This window comes from Rhinatrema bivittatum, chromosome 4, assembly GCF_901001135.1.
Source record: "Rhinatrema bivittatum chromosome 4, aRhiBiv1.1, whole genome shotgun sequence".
Lineage (NCBI taxonomy): Eukaryota > Metazoa > Chordata > Amphibia > Gymnophiona > Rhinatrematidae > Rhinatrema > Rhinatrema bivittatum.
In genome coordinates, this window is record NC_042618.1 from 394738069 (window position 1) to 394760429 (window position 22361).

Genomic DNA, 22361 nt, shown 5'->3' on the forward strand with positions numbered 1-22361 from the left:
GTCTTGGTGCTGGTTGAGGGTTCAGTTTCGCATGTAGAGCAAGATGTACGAACAGTAGAGTACACCTTGGTGAAGATTTGATGTCATTTGGAGTGAGGAAAGTCCTCACTCCAAATGACATTAAATCTTTTCCAAGGTGTACTATGCTGTTCATTCATCTCACTCTACATGTGAAACTGGCCCCTAAACTCTAAGCCACAACCAACACCTCACCTCGACCTATTAGATGGCCCTCCTATAAAGATATACATAGGTGTACATAGTGAGGTGTGCTCTCTTTCTCTCATACCCCCCTCCCCTCGCCCCGCCCAGAAATGGCCAAAATGCAATTCTAAAAATATATCATGAATTGCATTATGGCCATTTCGGGCATATCGCACAGCCTAACACCTGGAAAAAAGGTGTAGCTATTTCCAGCATGCATTATGCTATCACAGGATGCAATATTGCCCCTCATTTAATTAAATCCCATCCAAAACTCCTCCCTAATCCTGCCCCTCCCAAAAACTTGCATTTGCGCCATGCGTTACAATTCTTTTCGCATGCGGTATGGCATTAATGCACATGTTAACGCATTATCGTGTGTGTTAGCGCCATAACGCATTTTGATGAATGACCGGGCAAGTTAGTCGCTATAGGGCGCATATCACGGGCGCTCAATTTACTTATAAGTCTCCTATGCAGAGCAATGTCAAAGGTCTTACTGCAAGTACACTACATTTAGTGCTCTCCCTTGATTCAACTCTCTTCAATCAATGCTCCTTTCTGTCTGGATAAATTTTGTGTGCACAAAAAGTTGAACACACAAAATTTATGCATTCAACAGGGGGCAAATAATCATCAACCACACTTTTGCACTGGTAACTAAAAAAGTTACATGCATAAAACCAGGGCCAGTGCTAGCTTTTTTGCTACCCTATGCAAACAATTACTGTGCTGTCCCCCCTGTCTTCCTGGGTCCACAAAAAAACATCCCAGCTCGTGATACAAAGTTTGAAAACTGATACCATCCACTCCCCTCCTCCAGGTATTAGGTACCCTAGGCAAGCCTTATAGCCTTGCATATTGCCCCCTCCCCACCCCCCGGCCCACTCCACACACACACAGTTAAGAGGTTATTTATAATAACTTGAAAAATATCAAAGTACAGTATTCTGAGGTAAAAATATCATTTACATTATATTTACATGCATACTGTGATGCTAACCAGAAATCATGTAAAAACACACTTGGAACCCATATGATACTAGGCCTATTGTAACATGTGTTGTGTGTGAGCTTGATCCTCCAAAAGCCCTAAAGCACTAATACACTTCCTATTAGGAGAAAACCTTACCTCAGTCACACATACAGAATATAAATAGATCCTCACCAAATACAGAATAGAGCACCTATAAAGTAGAAATATAAACGTGACAAAATCTGAACTGGAAACCATAAGAAGCCAGACTCTCTATGCAGTGGAATAATAAAAACCACAACCATCACCATTCCTTAAACATCAAACAATAAAATAAATACATAATCATAATAGTAAAGACATACTAAAACTAATATTCCAAAAACAGATAAATAAAAGATTGAACAATTAAAAACTCACATACAATTTTTTTAAATGTCCCAAACACCAATAAAATATTTCATAACAGGAGACACATTAAATAACACCCGAAAAATTAAACTAAAAAGGATTTTAAAAATTCACACTTTCCATACCTGGGAACTTTTGATTTCCAGTCACCCTGAGATTGTCATGGATTAGTGGGAGTGGGGTGCACAAACTTTCTCCTCTCTTTATTATATTTATAAACACACAAACTTTCTCCTCTCTTTCTTATATTTATACATCCACGCACACACACAAGCGCATACACACATACACTTCCCTCTCAGACAAACCCACAGGCATCTCCAGCTCTTCTTTGGTTGGGATCTACCAGCAGTCCCAGGCCCTCCTCTTCATTTCAGCTGCTGGCAAGTTGGTATCCACCTGCAGCCCCATTCTCTCTCTCTCTCTCACACACACACAACCAGACAAGCTCCCATTCACACCCACAAACCACAGGCAAGCTCCCATTCACATCCACCCAAATGCCAGGCAGGCTCCCATTCTCACACACACATACACATACACCCATCCCAGGAAGGCTCCCATGCATGCATGTTCACATCCCGGCAGGTTCCCATTCACATACACACATCCCAGGCAGGATCCCATTCACACACATGCATACATCCCAGACAGCCTCTCATTCACACACACCCACCCATCCCAGGCAGCCTGCCATTCATACACACACACACACACACACACACACACACACACACACACACACACACATACCACCATCCCATGCAGCCTCCCATTCACTCACACAACCCAGACAAGCTCCCATGCACACCCATACACTCCAGGCACGCTCCCATTCACAGCCACCCAAATCCCAAGCAGGCTCCCATTCTCACACCCACTCATTCCAGGCAACCTCTCATTCATTCACACACACCCTCATCCCAGGCAGGCTTCCATTCACACACATGCATGCATCCCAGACAGCATCCCATTCACACACATCCATTCATCCCAGGCAAGCTCCCATTCACACACCCACCCACCTCAGACAGCCTCCCATTCACTCACACGCATATGCAGACCAGGCAGGCAGAGTCCACGGGTCATTCCTCCTCCACTGCTGCCGCCGTCAGCCTGAATCTTCTTCATTGGAGAGAGCAGCCATTTTGCACTTCCTCCTGCCTGCTGGCCCCATGGTAACTCAACACTTGCAGTGCTAGCACTTCCTGTATTTTCATCTTGTGCATCACGAGATGAGAATACAGGAAGTACTAGCATCAAGAGTGTTGAATTACCCGGGGCCAGCATTTGAGGAGGAGCTGCAGGACAGTGGAATGGAGCCCGCTGGTGGCCGCACGGGCTTTCTGATTCTTCCACCACCAGTGGGATTGGGTTCACCAGCGTTAGCCCGGGCCTCTCCTTCCTTCTGACGCTGCCCCCCCCCCCCCCCCCCCCCCCCCCCCCCGGATGTGCTGCCCTGTGTAATTGCACAGTTTGCACACCCAATTGCTCTGGGCCCGCATAAAACTGTTCAATATTGGCCTGAATGAATGCGCTGAATGTAATGGGTTTCAGGAAAGTGACTCTGTCACATAAGCAGAAAATGCAGCCTTCTCAGATCAAGTCTCTAGAAGATATTTTCTTAGTTACATATCTACATTTGAAACAGATATAACACGGCGAGCAAATACCTAAACTGATGACTGGGGTCCCATGAGGTCCAATTAGAGAAAAGTAGACCTGGTGTCAGAAAGCCAAAATCTTTCATAAAGTATCAGTAATTAAATTCAGAACAGGCATGGCAGCTTTTAAATATTAGCCCCTGTCGCACAGAAGCTCGATGAGGAGGTACCCTCTGCAACTTTCTTTATTGTGCATTGCTATTTTGCTCTAAAACACATGAAAATAGGCTATTTTCATAACACTGACCTTTCAAGTGACCCCCCTCCCCCCCCCCAGTAATACTGCACCATCCTCACTGCATTCAGCTGCCACAGTTACCATGGCAAGTGTAAGCGCTTTGTATTTTGCTATGATTTACTGTCAGTGATGCTTTTACAGTGTTTGCTTCAACCAACAGTTTGATTTAAAAAAAAAACAAAAAAACACATCTCCGACCAAAATCTCTTGCCAAGAAATATGTGATATATGCAATCTTAGATCTATAGGTGGACCGAATGAGATTTGCATCAACTGAAATCAGAAAGTCAAATTTCAAAAAATGCAGCTGTCTCAAACAATTTATATACAGGTTGAATTACTTACCTGAGCTCATGGAAAGTCACATTATAGGTGTAGTAGGTAGCCCCTTGCCCCAAAGAGCTTATGATCTACCTTAGGCAATGGAGGGTGAAGTGACTTGCCCTAGATCATAAGGAGCATCAGCAGGATTTGAACTCTGGCTTCACCGGGTCATAGCCCCCCACGCTATCCATTAGACTACTCCTTCACTCTCTCGTTTACTAAAAAATTTAAAAATTGAAATACTTTAAATTCCACCCAGGTCTGGCATTTCACAATTCTATAACCACCTGCTGTATAGATATCTATATATCTAAATCAGAATTGTAACTTACTTTGAACTCTCTTGATGGAAAAGTGTGTCATAAACAAACAATGATTATGATGATATTTCAGCATTTCAATATACCGTATTTATAGCTCCATATCAATATCAGTCTCTATGTATAGACTATATATCCACACAGACACATGATTTTGAAATTCACAATGGCCTTATATTACAGTTATAAAAAGGCTTGGATTCCACTTAGAGATAGATTTCAGCCACTTCAGCCACCTCCAGGCACTGATACAGTGCTACGGCATGCCACCCTGCGCCCTACTCCACCCCAACAGAACGTCAAAATGCAGCACAGGCCCCCGGCTCCAGCAGTGATCCTCGTAGGTCAGTGAGTGGAGGGCAAAGCATGGACTCACAGGCTCTACCCCCCATAGGGGAAGGACCTGCAAACCCAAGCCAAGATCCTGGGGTTGGGGAGCCTTCAGAGGTCTGGAGCAAGACTACGGAGCAGCAATGGGGCAGGACATTTGCCTTGCCCTCTCCCAAATTTTGCCACCCTAGACATAGGCCTAATAGGCCCGAGGGTAACTCTAAGCCTGATTCCAGTGTGCGTAACAAAACAGCCTGAGGCCTCATTTCCTCCCTGGCTCTTTTACACAGTTGCATCCATGTCCCATTTAAAATTACACTTTTTCACACTGCCATAATTTCTGTTTATCTCCTTTCCACTGTTCTGCACAGTGATGGTAGCAAAGCCATTTAAATAGTGTATTTCCTCAACCAAAGCTGCTCTGACCTTATGGGTCCTCTTACTTTGCTCCCTCTCTTTCCTAAAGTGCTTCTCAACTTCATCCCAGGAAACTGGTTTAAGAGAGAGCAGCTCTAACTAGGCACCAAAGCACTATCCTCAGCAGTGACTTGTTAAATGCTTTCAAAACTTCAGGGGTGATCAATAACTGAAACAGATTATTGGCTCCATAGGCACCGAGTCAAAGACACCCACATGTTGCATACTGCCCTCTGCTGTATAAATTATGACTATTAAATGGGAATTATTGTAAACTGTTATAAACTGTTATATGCATGTATAATATAGAATATGATTTTATTTAAAGATACTATAAGTAGATGACTACTAACACAAGCTGCATTGCATTTCCGGTAGCAATATGCTCTGTGGCTTTCTTGGAGGGATCTCATCTCAACTGCTGTGTTAGGAAGAATGAGGTCCACCTTGCATAAATTAACTACTCTATATGCCAACGATAAAAACAACTATAAAATGTATAAATGTAATAAATGCATATCATAATTATATAAGGAGGTTAATTGCACCAGCTGTAATCTGAGACAGATGGCACCAAGTGTTTTGCACCTGTCAGTCACACTGAATGAGCTTTGCGAGGCAGCATGTCAGTCCAGCTTCTCTGTAAGTGCTGCCTACGTTCTTTCGGTGCTATTACCTGATTTAAATAACAAATGTTGGCAGGAGGTAGAGGAAAATGCATGCAGCGTACACAAGTGGTACAGGCTGGCTAGTTTCCTACAGCTAAAATAATGAGTTGTATCAATGATGGAACCAGCTCCTCACTAGGTGCCAGGTCTACATTAAAACCCAATTCACCATAGAGACAAAAATGCAAATGCAGCAGCTGGACCTGTCTGGCAGGCTGCAAGTACAGTAATAACTAGAAGTCCTAGAGGAATTGCAGGTGCTCATATAGCCAGCTCAGTGAGACAAGCCATGGTAGGGGACCACGGAGGCCACAGATAACTGGGTGTGATCTAAACAGGGGATCTTGTATACTCAACATTTCAAGTTACTACAATGCCTCCAGGCTGAAATATCTTTTTGTGCTGCATAAGCAAAAGAAATGTCACAAACTGAATATCCAAATCACAAAGAGTACAAATAACTATCTCAAGCAATGACAATTGAATCAAAAAAGAGAGATAGTAAATTGTAGTGACATAAAGACACTGTACTGAAAAGGATTAATAAGTATATCACAAGAAAGAGATTTCAGTAAGCCTGGAAACATTTTAAATCTTCATTTAACAATAATAGATACCAACCCAGATACTTGGTCCTCTCAGTCATTCACCACAATAAAATTTTCAAATAATATCCTTAAAAGGCTCCCAAATATTTCAACCTATTTTTCATGTTGTTTTTACATTTGCAAATAAAACAAAGAAGGTAACAAAAATGAGTACCCTTTACCAAAATATATTCCACCATCAAAATAGCAAACACAAATCCCGACATTAGCTAGTTTTTCAGCAAGTCCTGCGTCAGGGGGGAACAGTTTAAATTTAATAATTTATCTGAATACCGTGCTCATGGCTGGACCAGCACAGTCTAACCCAATTGCAGTACTTAAAATTGCCACAAAATGGTGCTCTAGATGATGTCATTATCCTGAAAGAGAGGCTGTCAAAAGATTCTTTCATTTGAGAGGACAAGGTATCTGTGACAGTGTCTATTATTGTCCAAAGAAAGTTTAAAACTTTTTCAGGCTTGCTGACATGCCTTTCTTGTTATATATTCATTGGCGCTTTTCAATATGGTGACTTTATTTCATTACAGTTTATGTTCTCTCTTTTGTTATACAGATTAAATAAATATGGATCACTTATATAGCCCAACTGACCAAAAAATGTGTGCAACTCTGTCAACTGCTGGAGTGTTTGTTTTAAATCAGTCCCCTTTGTGATCCACGTTGTCCTCACCAGACACTCTTTTCCGAACAAGCTGCCTATAAAGCAAATCCCCTCTGTGTGCCTGTTCTTGGTTTTCATCAAACACTCTGCTAGCTCAAAACAGCATCCTTCAATAATGCCAGCACTCTGGAATAATGTTGCCTGTGGTGAAATTTTTAGGATTCATCCATAATTCATCTCTATTTAAAAGTTGGAGAGCCCTGCAGAAACTTAAAGCAACAGGGCTAGCACAACAGGCCCGATTTATCAAGCTTTTTCCCCTCCATAATCATAAAATGGGTGAAAAAATCTTGATAAATCAGAATCATGGGTTAGAATTCAGTTCACAGAAACTGAATCATTGAGAGCCTCTTTCTGATTCTGACTTCCAGTGTATTTTGTTCCCAAGGAGATATTAGTGTTGCGCATTTTAGAACATTCCTTCTGCTTAGTGCTTAGCTGCTCCGAATGTCCTAAATCTAAATGAAATCTAGAGCTGCTGTGCTGATCCTCTCTCAGAAATATGGTAGGCATCAACCCAATACAAATCAATTATAAATAAAGTATAAACCACTGAAGACTAGATTAAGAGGAGGTCTGATCCAGGGAAAAATCTATAATGAAAGCTGCAGACCTTTCATTCCAAAAAAGTATAAATATGAAGTATACTGAGACTAAACAAATAAGAAAAGCATAAAGAGGCATAGCTTTAGGAATGCTTTTCAACATGGATTTGTAGAAGTGGTGTGTGTGGGTGTAGACGCTGGAGTGTGGGATTATGAGGAGAGAATAGATGAGGTGTGTGAGGTTGAATGGGATTGGGGGTGGGGGGAGGACTGTGTGTGTGTGCATGGATGAATGAGAGTGGATGATCAAATCTGCCAATGACACAAAATTATTCAAAGTTGTTAAATCACAATAGGATTGTGAGAAATTGCAAGAGGACCTTACAAAACTGGGAGATTGGCATGCAAATGGCAAAAAAAATTTAATGTGCACAAGTGCAAAGGGATGTACTTAGGGAAGAGTAACCCAAATTATAGCTAAACAATGCAAGGTTCCACATTAGGAGTCATCATTCAAGAAAAGGATCTAGGCATCATTGTTCATAATGGGGCGGATTTTAAAAGGGTTACGCGCGTAATATACACGCGTAACCCTTTAAAACGCCCCCTGCATGCGCCGAACCTATTTTGCATAGGCTCAACGACGCGCGCAAGCCCCGAGTCTATTTTGCATAGGCTCGGCGACGCGTGCAAGCCCCAGGACACGCGTATGTCCCGGGGCTTGAAAAAATGGGTGGGGCGGGGAGGGGCGGGGGCGTGGCCAGAGGCCTCTCCACTCCCGCTGGGCCCAGGGATCGCGTGCCGGCACTTGGCCGGCGCACACAACCTACGCCTGCCCAGAGGCAGGCGTAAATAATACAACAAAGGTGTGGGGGGGATTTAGATAGGGCTGGGGGGGCAGGTTAGATAGAGGAAGGGAGGGAAAAGTGGGGGGGGTCAGAAGGAAAGTTCCCTCCAAGGCTGCTCTGATTTTGGAGTGGCCTGGGAGGGAACAGGGAAAGCCATCAGGGCTCCCCTAGGGTTTGGCGCGCGCAAGGTGCACAAGTGTGCACCCCCTTGCGCGCTCCGACCCCGGATTTTATAACATGCGCGGCTGCGCATGCATGTTATAAAATCTATGCCCGCGCGTAGATTACAAAATCTGGCCCAATATGTTCAAATCTTCTGTTCAGTGTGCAGAAGCAGCCAAGAAAGCAAATAGAATGCTAGGGACTGTTATGAAAGAGAATAAAACAGAGACTATCATAATACCTCTGAATCGCTCCATTTTGAGTAGTGTGTGCAATTCTGGTCACTACATCTCAAAAAAGATATAGCAGAATTAGAAACATTACAGAGAAGGGTGACCAAAATGATAAAGGGGATTGAACAATTCTCCAATGAAGAAAGGCTAAAGAGGTTAGGACTCTTCAGTTTGGAGAAGAGATAGCTGAGGGGGAGATATGATAGAGATCTATAAAATATTGAGTGGAATGGAACGAGTAAATGTTAATCAATTGTTTACTCTTTCAAAAAGCACAAAGAGTAAGGAACACACAATGAAGTTACTAGGTGATACATTTAAAACTAATAAGGGAAAATATCATTTTACTCAATATATAATTAAGCTCTGGAATTCGTTGCCAGAGGATGTGAAGAAAGCTATTGGTGTAGCTGCGTTTAAAAATGATTTGGATAAGTTCCTGGAGGAAAAGGTCCAAAAATCATTATTAAGGTGGAGTTGCAGATATCCACTGCTTATTCTTGAGATAAGCAGTTTGGAATCTATCTATCTACCCCTTGGGATCCTGCCAGCTATTTGTGACCTGGATTGGCCACTGTTGGAAACAGGATACTGGGCTTGATGGATCCTTTGTCTGACCCACTATAGCAAGTCTTATGATATTATGGCCAGGGTTGGGTCAATGGTATGAGGCACCCTAGGCAGACTAGCATCTCTCTCTCTCATCAAACGCTGCCCAAATGATGCATTGATATCTTTACAAAAAGTGGGCCCACAGCTGCCCCGCCTCCTTCTGTCCCCATGGCTGATCACTGTTTGGACTGTGCCTGCCCCAACATCATCTGTTTTGCCTTCAGAGCTGTTGGGAACCCCAGACCACCTGTCGCACATGTCCAGCACTCTAGGCAGACACCTAGTTCGCCTGGAGCTTCCACCAGCCCTGAGTATGGCACAGTTCTCCTGGCTAAATTGCAACCCATTCCATTCTGTTGTCTAAAAACGCAGACCATATGGTCGTTGTATGAGGGGATTTCATTCCCTTACCCTACTAAGAAACACTTCCCTTATCACTGATTTATCCCTTTTCCTTCTCTAGGGAGAGATTCTGACATTTTTTGAGCCAACCCTAAAAGATTTCCACATATTGGGAGCTGGGATTGGTCAGGCTCCTTCTACATAACCTGAGTTGAGCATGTGCAATGTGTGGTTGGTTGTAACGTTTGGGTTCTAGAAGGAGAAGAATGCTGTGTTTTGGTAAATTCCAGTAAGCTTCACAGCCTAAAGAATTGGGAAAATAAGGACAGTTTTCTTGCTAGTGCCCTCGTAGAGGGACCTTTTCCTTGGGGGAGAAGAGAAGAAAGAGTTTGACTTTTGAGGGAGTTGGGGGATTTTCTTGACTTGCACTTAGCTCAAGAAGTCAATCATCCCTGTTTGAGGGGATTGGGATAGGGTGGTGCTTTACCCTTTGTCCAGCTTCAGTCCCCATTGTCTTGTCCAGTTGTAAGAACTGTTTTTTGGAGAAGCCTTTTTATCACCATCGCCTTGAGAGAATTACCAGAATTTGTAAGCAATTCATAAATGCTCTAAAATAAAATAAAAATAACTACCTTCTTACTCACTTTTTAAGAAGTGAATTCAGTACTTTCCTGTCACCAGAAAGGAACATTGACTCAGAGTTTGTACATTGAGAGGACTTAGGCACTTGAAGTCTTCTTTAATATTGCACCAGAAGACTGCAAGATTCATTTTTGTGATTTTTCTGATTTTTATAAAGTTTTTTTGAATTACAGTAGATTTTGTTTTTAACATCACTACAAGTGTCCAGCCTGCTTTTTCTGAGTTCAAGAACCAGTCTGCTGATGTGAAGGGTAGCAGGTGCATGAGCCATTTGTACTGTGGCATAGATAACACAGCCTCAAGGGCGAACCCAGGAGGCCTACGCCGGCAGCTGGAGAATGCACCTTGTAGCGGGACAATCTGGAGCTTCAACATTACCAGCCGCCTCTCCTGCAGGTTAAGCCCTTGAGTTTTTGTGGCCAGCAGGTTTTAGGCAGGTCCCTAAGGTGGTGAAAATAACTAAAGTCCAAAAGCACACCAGGGCCAGGACAGGCAGCAGAGTAACACAGTCAGAGACGGCCAAGATAAGAGCAGGCAGCTAGCAAGAGTAGTCAGTCCAGGCAAGGGGTCAGATCCAGATGGCAGGCAATCATAGTCAGGTCCAAAAAAGTGATCAAGATCCAGACAGTCAGGCCAAGGGTGGATGAAAACACACTGAAAACACTAGACAAGATGGATAAGGAAGAAGAGGCTGCTCAAGGGTGGTTGAATGAGGAAGGCTGGAGAAGACAAGGCTGGAAGAGGCAAGGCTGAAAGGCAGGCCAAGACGAGGCAAGGCTGGAAGACAAGGCACAGGGACTCAGGAATCAGGAATGTTGGGAACCCGCACTGCAAGGCAGGAGACCCATTGCTGAGGCATCTATGGAGCATCTGCGGCAGGTTAAAATACTTTCAGCTAATGTCATCAGAGAGCACTGGTAGCTGGATTCCCATTGATGCGCGACATGTGCGTGTGCCTAGGCAGGCTCGCAACAGAAGTGGCATGGCGGCTGCATGTCTGTGTGAAGAAGAGCTCGGCAGCTGCTGTCTGGGATGAGGGCTGCGGCTTGAGGGGCTAATCCTAACAGCTGATGCTACAAGAAATGAATAATATTATGAGGAAGATCATAGCAAACTTGTGAAACTGGAGAGACTGTGCACTGATTTCCCACTTTCGTGTGTCTAAGGCCCTGGAGGCTTGTCCTCCTTCTCCCCACTGGTGGAACCCCAACAGCCCAGTGGCCAGGAAATTGTGGTGTGATTGGCAGACAGAATTTGAGGGCTGGGAAGATAATTTGACCTTGAGACTGAGAGTGGCCCCTATATTCTGCACATCAACTGAATAGAGGGTTACAGTTGTGTTTCCAACTTGGCTGTTTAACAGGGGTTTAGTATTTTCATTACTCTTCAAACAGGAATTCCATTCAAGAACTGTACACTATTCATCCTTCCTTGCTTGGAGGTATCAGACTTCCAGGATCAGAGGAAACATCAGGATCACATTCCCAATCTCTTTTCCTCAACTATAACAGTACTGCTGAAACTCTCCAGGGTCTCCTTGGGCTCTTTCCCTATAACTTCGCTTAAGAACATAAGAACATAAGAAATTGCCATGCTGGGTCAGACAAAGGGTCCATCAAGCCCAGCATCCTGTTTCCAACAGAGGCCAAACCAGGCCACAAGAATCTGGCAATTACCCAAACACCAAGAAGATCCCATGCTACTGATGCCAATAATAGCAGAGGCCATTGATCTTCTCCACCATTAGGCGTTCTTTGCTTTTACCAGCACAATACATCGGGTTCCTACAACCTCCACCTTTGCCCACATCTCTGTGGATACTTTAACCCCCTTATCTTTGTCTAATAGACAGGAGATACTTCTTATCAGGCACTGATTTATTTTATTCCTGGTGCTTTTAAGGATGTTCCTAGGACATGCCACTACTTAGTAATCCACAAGCCTGCAAGAAGTGGGGAGAGTGTTGAGTGAAGTCACTATCATATTCTTAGTGGACTGAGTTATTGAGATCTGATAAACCCCACCTCTGGGGGAAAATCCACAAATTTTGGGCAGGATTTTCAGATGCAGCTCATTTGTCAGCCCATCTCTAGCTGATGACATCACTGAGGGGCTCAGTCACACTAAAATAATCCTTAAAGCTAATATCTGTTAGGGTCTTTAAAAAAAAAAAGACATTCAGAAATGGCATAAACAAAATATGATTCACAGAAAGGTAGTTATAGGGCAACTCTAGTCCCCGAGGGCCATGGACAGCTCTGCTTTTCAGCCTCTGCACAATTAACATTTATTAGATATATCTGCATGCATTTCACTAGCTAGCTAGATTTAGCTTTGGCAAGAAATGGGCAACCCTGGGAGTGGAGATAGGTTGGGTGAGGGGAAAATACATGCATATGTCTGATTTCCAAATGTACATGCTGAGCTACCCACAAAAACAGCAGGTACAAGGTCTGCGGGCACTTCAAAAATTTGCTGCAAGACGCGTGGGTACAAAAGCACCAGCAAACCCGCACTTGCGCAGGAAACTCAAAACCGCCCCCAATATGTCAGGTACAGAGCACAGAGTCTACGAGGGCTCTGTCAGAAACATAAAGCTGCTTTGAATGCTATGAGTGAAACAGAATAATCCAAATATCGAGGGCTACTGAAAGAGATGTCTTTTTATGATTGCAGGGTACTTATTGCACAGAAAGGAATGGTTCTTATACTAAATACAAAATATGGGTTTCTGGTGTATCTTAGCAACCATAAAATGTTTGAACTTCCACTCTAGCATGCTGCGTCAGATTCTTCTGGTACAAAAGGCTGCCATCTCCTACTTTCAGGTGTAGCTGTCAGGTGTCTGTGAGTCTACCTTCTGACCACAGTACGTATCTGCCATGCTATGAGAGATCAAAGTTCACAGGCCACCAATATGTAGGAATAAAATGACCCGCTGGACTCTTCTTTCAAAAACATCTTTGAGAAAAGACGGCTCAGTCTCAAATGGCCAAGTGACAAATGCAATAAATCGGCCAGCAATCATTTCTCACCTAGCCACTGCTCTTACAGACTTTTCTACCAAACCAAAACCCAACCACACAACAAAGCAAAACAAAAGAAGGTGGATTCCAAAAAGTGGAACACAAAGGGTTCATTTTTTTCAAGTGTCAAATCTCCCAGATCAGATGCCAAAATGGGGTTGACCAGGAAGTGGCAAAGCAGCATTTGCTAAAAAGTATAGAATTAGGAATATTACATGATTCCATGTCATCAGAAATAAAATGAGCCGGGTGCATGGTCTTTATGGGCTTGTAGACCTCAGGGCCAAACTGACCTGTTAGGTAGCACAGATGGCTGCCTATGGTAGTGTAGCATCTGCTACTAGTTTTGCTCTATTTCAGTATCTAAGAGTTCTGCATCTCTGGGGTCTTCCCCCTGCTATATTCCTACCTTTTTGAGGGCTGTGGCTCAATTGTATACATTTCCTCCTGAGCATGTGATCAGGGTCATTGCCTCTCCCTAAGAGGATTGATCCGGAGGGATCTGTCTGCTTACCTGGTAGACTGTACACAAGGAGAGTGGAGATTTGGAGTTGAAGGTTCGAAGAGATTTGGAAGATTGTTGGATTTTTGGACATTTTGGGCCAGTTCCTGAGAGAAGGACAGATCCCCAGTATCTTGAAGAGATGAGTCCTTCTCCCTTTGTGCCAAGAGAAAAACAGAGAACAGCAGAGGAGAAGATCTGGGGATTTGTTACTGTTTGAAGAGATTTTTGTGAGAGACTATTAGATTTAATTGTTTTGAAAAATTTTTGAGCAAGGGATCTTTTGTGTCATCCTTAGCCCTTATCTTATGCTGGTTTCTACAGAGGATTACCCTTCACTCCAGGGGGAAAGATTTTTTTAATTAGATACTGGTTCAGCTAGGAGAATAACAACGGGGATTAAACATGGATAAAGAGACTATTGTTTTTCGATCGATTTTCTTGATGTTATTTTTAAATTTCTCCAAACTAGCCTGAATCTTAATTTTCCAACTTTTAAGTAAATCTTTCTTTTGTCACCAGTTTCGACTTCGTGATTATTTGAGAGTCCCACTGACCAGTGACAATAAAGTGGGGGGTAAGTGTAATTTTGGTGACTGTATCCACGACTGAAACGGGAGCCCAGAAATTAGAACCTCCCCATCCCCATCAGATTAACCCCGGTGTCTTCAGGAGCTCCGGTCAAGCATGTGTGAGAGAAGGAAAGGTCTGGGACATAAAAGAGCTGCCTGGGGAACTTTGTGATTCCCTAAATTCAATGCACCCTATAATTGGGGTTACAGTAGTAAGATGCAAGTGGTGGCAAAAATGCTCCACCAGGCCTCAGCTGAAATCACTACTCTTCCTTTCTTCCTCCTTCTTTCTTGCTGCCACTTCCCATCCCTGCTACATTCCTCTCGTCCATGTCACTCCATCTTACCTCATTCGTCTCAAGTACCCACAACCACCCCCCTTCTTTATCTTCTGAATCCACAGGGCTGCCCCAGGCTCTATTGTTATCCAATACTACTATAAACCAGGTTCCTGCCCCCACAAAGCTTATCATATGTTGGAGCCTTAAAATGTGGACCGAACTGCACCCGGATCTGCGTGATGTGTTCTGGACCTGCCCAAAAGTGGTTTTCAACCCTGCAGAGACTGCAAGCTTCTGTAGCCAAGGTGAAATAATATAAAAATACGTCAAAACCCCTGTGAGCTCTCCTGTGAATGACAAATATTCTGCAAGAACCAGCAACTAGCAATTATAGTGTTAATAAGTTGGGAAAAGGGCTGCACTGTTTAGCCTGCCCAGAGAACAGCACTACAAAGGCAGCAAAGGAGGCAGCCAAAGGAATGCTGGGAGACCATTTAAGGTAGAAAAGGCGCAATTTGGATGGCTCTGTCTGTGTTTGGGGGGTGGGGAGCCAGGAAGAGAGGAGTGCATCTAGCAGCTCTGCAATTATTCTTCTGCTAAAGAGCTAATTATCAAGAAGGGGAGACAGAAGTCTGCGCTCTGAGGAAATAGAGAGACAGACAGCTGTTCTTGCTTCCTAGCCGAGCTACATGTATAATCCCAACAAGGGACAGAGGAGCCAGAAGCTGAAGAATGAGAGACTTCCTTTCCAGAGATATTCAGGCCCAGGAGCCCATAGCTGGATCACCCTCCTAAGTGACTGAATTAAGTAATCTAAACTTTGCACAGAGAGTATTTTACCAGAGCAGGGAGAAGGTTTATTTCCTTGCCTTTTGTCCCCAAATTCAGTATCTCATCTTAATTGCTTCAGCCTTTCAGCTGAAGTCAAGCATAAACCTATACTGGCAGGTACTGGGAGAGAAAAACTGGTGGACTGTGGTCTTTCTGTAAGAGACTGAAACTAGGCCCGCTTTCTGTTCAGTCCCAAGCAAACCATTTGGGGAAGCTTCTCAGGAGAGAGAGACCTTTCACACACTGCAGTGCTCATCTATTTGGTTTGTCACCTAGCCAGCTCCACCATCAAGAGGGTCTTCTTCATTTTCTTGGATGGTTTTTTTTTCACACAGTTTTGCGTTGGGGACAGGGTGCATCCTTTACAAACTGGTGACATTGGGATGGATCTGTTCCCCACCCCCACATATTTGAGTACCCAGATGTAAAGACAATTTTTGAAAGTTGTATACTTCACTGCATTTCTCCCCCCACCTTTTCTATTATTGTTCCCTATTTTTTTTACTATCCATATGAGAACATTGATTGCCCCAGCTAACAGGCCATATCCAGTGTTATTTTTGCATAGGTTGATATAAAATAAGAAAACTGCAAGTTTATATTATACTTCACTACTGAACTTTTTCCATTTAATATTTTGGTTGAATTTACTGTCTACTTACACAATATTAGTAAAATAGTTAATTACTGTTTTATTCTGGTATGATGATTTTATCTGGTCTGTGGTGCCACAAGTGAGAGGTTGTTTGGGAAGAGAACAGAATTGTGGTATTGGGGTGCCTAGTCTCATCCTCCATTTAGGCTATGAACTTGAAGATAAATCATGTTAGTAAATATTATTTCTCATGTGTACTCCCCACCCCAAGCATAAGGGTAATTCATAGTCTGGACCAAGGTTGGGGGGGGGGGGGCAACACAAGTATAACACTGTGTTATATTACAGGAAGTCCCCGCAAGCCGCCGCACCCACCCCTCTGCCAGCAGTATCTGGATCCCTTCTCCACAGTAGAAGCTGTCAGCCTTTTCTCTTGCAAGGCAAGGATACCGCCATGCCTCTAATGTCCCTCCATAGGTGCAGGTGCACCCAACATCACATCTTTTAAAGGGACTATAGCAGGAAACTGGCTGTGGAGCCTCTTGATGACATTAACACTTCAGCCCTATATTAAGGCCCTCCTGAAGTCCCTACCTTGCTTCAGCAATGGATCTACTGCATCGTTGGTGTAGTATGTGTTGCTGCTTCCTGTTTCCTGCTGCCTCGTCTCTCCGGCCCAGCCTTGCCTCGTCTCATCAGCCCAGCCTGCTTGTCTCTCTAGTCCAGCCTACCTCGTCTCTCCAGTCCAACCTGCTTTGTTTCTCCAACCCAGCCTTGCCTCATTTCCGAGCCTTCCCTTGGAGACCTTTGGCTCTGACTCTTGCCAGGACATTGACCATTCTTGTTTGCCACCTGCCTCTCACCCTAGCTCGGCCTAAGGTTGCCAACTGGCTCCAGATTTTCAGTATAGATTCAGTATAGGTTTTACCCCAGAATAGATTTCAGTATAGGTTTTACCCCACTGCCTGCACGAACATGTAGTCTTGTTTTTCTAGGGCAATTACTGGGGCTACCAGAAGTATAAGATCCATGCAGCCAGTGGGGTAAAACCATGACTGGATCAACTGATCCTGAAAATCAGGAGCCAGTTGGCAACCCTAGGTTGGTCCTGGACCTAAGCATACGCCACTTCCACAGAGACCTAAGACCTGCCATCCCCCTGAACCCAAGAGCACAACTCAAGGGGAAAGGGACTGGTATAGTAGCTTCTATTCAGTATCTTTCCTGCGTAGCTCCACCAGCCGTTGGTTAGGTAACCTGAATCAAACTCACCACAGCATCAAAAGTCCACAAAACTTATAGACTGCTGAGACCATGGACTCAGGAGACCTAACCTCGCTCCAGGATATACCAGGCCTGGTTCAATGTCTCCAAGAGCAGCAGGAGGTTCTTAACCAGGTGACTGACCTGCTTGAATGACTCGTGCTCCGTGTGGATGTCCTGACTCCTGCACCAGTCTCAATTCCAGTGGATGCTCTTCCTGCTAGTACTGCTCCCCCATACAGACTGGTTCCCCAGCTTCTGTCACCACCTCGCTATCATGGGGATCCCAAAGAATGCCACGGCTTCATCAGCCAATGCCATCTGCATTTTGAGCTTCAGTCCTCTCTCTTTCCCACCAATCGTTCTAAAGTGACCTATATCGTGTCACTATTTTGCAGTTGTTAAAAAGTTATAAACCGATGTGATGTTTTCTACGAACGGCGGTATAGAAAAACTAATAAATAAATAAAATAAATATTGGGTGGCACAGCAGTGGTTCGTGCTTCTCCTTTATGGGAGTGTGATGACCCTCTGCTCCAGACCCTCCTGGAGATCCTTCAACGATTCTGTCTCATTTCCAAAGAACTAGGCCGGACGTCTTCCTTGGCAGCCTAGCTACTTCAGATCTGGCATGATTGAGCATGGGAGAGAGAGAATGAACAAGCATGTATCTGTGTGAGTGTGCGCATGAGCATGTGAGAGAAAGTGAAGGAGCGAATGGGTATTATTGAGCATATGAGAGAGGGCAACTGTGTGTGTGTATGACTGAGCATGAGAGAGCGAACAAGCAAGTGTGTGTGTATGTTTGTATGTCTGTGTGTGTGTGTGTGACTATGATTGACCATGTATGCAATAACCCCCATCCCTCTCCCTGCTAATCCATGACCATCTCAGTACATCTGGAATTTAACATTTTCCAGGTATGGACAGCATATTTATTTTATCCTTATTTTAAATTATTGGTTGTTTGATGTATCAACTGTTTTCAAAAATTGTATTGGCATTTGGAAAAGTTTAATATGAATTTTTAATTACTGGATGTTCTATTCATCAATTTATTTGAAATATAATTTTTATTAGTATGGTTTTAATATTATGATTTATATTTCTTGTTTTTATTATTTGATGTTTTATGAGGAATAGTGATATTTCTGTTTTTCCATAGTTGTACTACTTATACAGTCTGGCTTATTGCATTTTCCAGTTCAGTATTTGTCTGCATGCTTCTATTTAAACTATATGGTCACTTTATTTAGTTTGGTGAGGGTCTATCTGTGTTCTGCATGTGTGAACAAGGGGAAGTGTGCTGCTAGCATGTAGTTTCCGTGTTAGTGTAGCTGGGTTTTAAAAAGGTTTGAATAAATTCCTAGAGGAGAAGTCTATAAACTGCTAGTAATCAAGTTGACTTAAGCCTGGGTTTTCAAAGGCCTAGCTGCTGTCCTGGGAAAGTGCACGCCGGCAGCTGGCCAGTGCATGAAACTACTTCTGCTCTGGAGGAGCAGTAAGTAGTGAAATAAAAAAAATGTAAGTAGATAGGAAGGGGTTAGGGGCTGGGGAGAAGAGGGAGGAAGGTTAGGCAGCGGGGTAGGAAAGTTCCCTCCCAGTCCGATCCTTAATTGGAGCGGACTGGGAGGGAACTGGGAGAGGCCCTATTTGCGTCACTGCACGTTCCGTTCCTATCTACTTACATTTTTTTTATTTCCCTACTCACTGCTCCTCCAGAGCAGAAGTAGTTTCATGCACTGGCCAGCTGCCGGCATGCACTTTCCCAGGACAGCAGCTATTGGCCGCTGTTCCAGCCGGCCTCCGTCCCACCCCGACCCGGCTCGCCCCTTTTTCACAGCCCAGCACTTGTGCGCTTACCAGGGTTTACATGCATGGCTGAGCCCATTTTAAAATGCACAGGGTGCGCGCAAGGCCCGACCATGCACATAAATTTCAGTTTTTACATGTGCGGGCCTTTGAAAACCCAGGCTTAAGTCAACTTGATTTTTTTTTTCACTACTTACTGCTCCTCCACATGCGCGCGCAGATTTTAAAATCCGGTGCGCATGTGCGTGTGGCCATTGGATTTTTACAACATGCGCGTGCCAGCCCGTGCATGTTATAAAATCGGCGCATCCTTGTGCGCACATTGGGAGCCACATGCACATGGATGGCCGCATGCTCCTTTTAAAATTGACCCCTTAGGGAATAGCCACTGCTATTACTGTCATTAGTAGCATGGGGTCTATTTAATGTTTGGGTACTTGCCAGGTACTTGTAACCTGGATTGGCCACCGTTGGAAACAAGATGCTGGCTTGATGGACCCAGTCTGACCCAGTATGGGTCAGACTGGGTCCATCAAGTCTGACCCAGTATGGCATGTTCTTATCTTCTTATGATCTATAGCAGCCTGGCTTGTCCTTTTTTCCTAACAGCAGGGGTGGCCAACTCCGGTCCTCGAGAACCACAAACAGGTCTAGTTTTCAAGATATCCACAATGAATATGCATGAGATTGATTTGCATACAATGGAGGCAGTGTATGCAAATCTATCTCATACATATTCATTGTGGATATCCTGAAAACCAGACCTGTTTGCGGCTCTTGAGGACCGGAATTAGCCACGCCTGCTATATGGGTTCCAAATGCCCTTTTTTTTTTTTTACTTTTTTTTGCAAGGTTTTCTGGTTGGCACCACAGCATGCATGCTGTTGGAAGTGATATTTTTATCTCAGAATGTCCTTGTTCATGTAAAATCTGGAATTATAAATGCATAATTTTTAATTGTGTGTGGGGAAGATGTAAAATAAAGGGGAAAAAGATCACTGGCAATTGTGCATGAAGACTCATGGCTCCAGGATGTCTGTACGTCAGATTGAGCTGGAAGCCCAAAGGAGCAGGAGGAAACTGCTGGATAAAAATAACCCCCCCCCCCCCAATGTAATATGTTGTGTGTTGTATGTTATGTTAAAGGGTAAGGATGCACTTTTTCATTTTTCATTTGGCCATACATGCCAAATGGCCTGGCTACGGCTCTGCTTACAGGACATCTCCGCAAGCCGCCACACTCACCCCAATGCCAGCAGCACCTGAACTCCTTCCTCCATGGCAGACGCCATCAGCCTCCTCTCTTGCGCAGGAAGGACACCACTAGAACTGCTGCCTCTAATGTCCCTCCATAGGCATATGTGCACCCAATGTCATGTCTTTTAAAGGGCCCATGGTGGGAAACTGGTTGTGACACCTGGTTGATCACCGCTTCAGCTCTATAAATGGGCCCTCTTGACACCCCTCCCTTGTCTTAGCATTGGGTCTCCTGCATCATTTGCATAGTGTGTGTTGCTGCTTCCTGTTTCCTGCTGCCTTGCCTCATCTCTTCAGCCCAGCATTGTCTTATCTCTCCAGCCTAGCCTGCCTTATCTCGCCAGCCCTGCCTCCCTTGTTTCTCCAGGCCAGACTTGCCTCTTCTCCAAGCCTTCTCTTGGACTGAGCTCTGACTCTGACGCTTGCTTGGACATTGTCTATTCTTGTTTGCTGCTTGCCTCTGACCCTTGCCTGGACATTGACCATTCTTTTTTGCTGCCTGCCTCTGACCCTAGCCTGGCCTTGGACCCTCGCATACGCCACTTCCACAGAGACTCTTGCCTAAGATCTGCTGGCCCTGGAACGCAAGGGCACAACTGAAGAAAAAAAGGATCTGGTATAGGTGAAATGCTTGTTCAGTCTCTTCTCTGCGTAATACCGCCAGCTATTAGTGAGGGCCTACGGGGCCTACCCTGCAGACTGAGCCAACCTCACCACAGCACCAAGGGTACACAAACCTTACACACTGGCAACAGCAATAGCACATCACTATGTACCCATACCATCTGCACCCTCATTTCCAAAATCTTAAATCAGACTCTGTACAATCTTCATGTAATTCAGTCCAATTTATTTGTTCATTTATGTCCAGTCTCGAATGCAGGATAATTGTGCATTCTACTCTTGCTTAAGCTGGATATAAGACAATTTCTTTAAAAACGGGACACCAAGCTTGTTCTCAGACGTTTTTCCTTTCCTTACATGAGGTCAATATAGTTTGGATAAAATATGTGTTTGCATCCTTACAAACAAAATCTAACCTGATTAGCAAATAAACAGAGAGCCAAGAAAGAGACCAAGTTTATATTTTGAGGAATCAAGGTAGTACTGTAAACTCTTAAAGCTGACTTCTAAAGACACTTTCCAACAGCAAAGTGTGTGACATAATATGGAGCTTAGCATCTAGAGCAGTCTCTAAAGTACAATCAACCAGCCTGGTCATCTAAAGCATAAGATATATTGACATACATTGGATCTCCATGGTATGCCAATAGATTTCATGCAAGACTTCTCCACCATTTCTTTTCAGGGCGCACTTTCAAGTTTGCTTGATCCTGGGGGCACACCAAACCAGAGGGGACAGCAGTAGCCCAGAGACCTTCTTCTCCAGCGGCACTTCCTCTCATTTTGTCTTTAGAAGCCTTTTCTCTGGCAATGGCTCTGGCTCCTCCTCTCTGCACACGACTCCTGTCCTGGGCAGCAGCAGTTACCTCTGCGCCTGTGTATGATGAACAGGAGCATCATCTGTGACACCCTATGCTGGCCATGTGAAGGGCTGGGACATGGCTGATCACCCCAGCACAGGAAGGATCCTGTCGTGGCACCCAGATTGAGAAGCTCTGGTCAGGAGGACTGGTATGGGAGCCACTGTCCTAGAACATCGGTGCTCACACTTCCCTATAGTTAAAATACCAAATAGGAAATACATAGCACAAGGAGTCAAAATGTGCCACACAACTCAGTGATTTAGGGCCAGATGCTCTAAAGGGTTTTACCTATTACTACGTACATCTGGCCCTTATGGCAGTACATTTTATTCTCTGTGGGGTTCTCTCAGCTCAGTCAGAATTCATTCTACTTGTCCTAGAGGCGTCACATTCAGGAATGGGGTGAACACAGTCACCCCCATTGTTTCAGTTTGTGCAACTAGAAAAGCAGATATTCTTTCTTCCACTTGGAAAATAAACCGATAAAAGGGAAGAGGGGGAGGATGTTAGAGAAGGAAAAAAAATAAGCA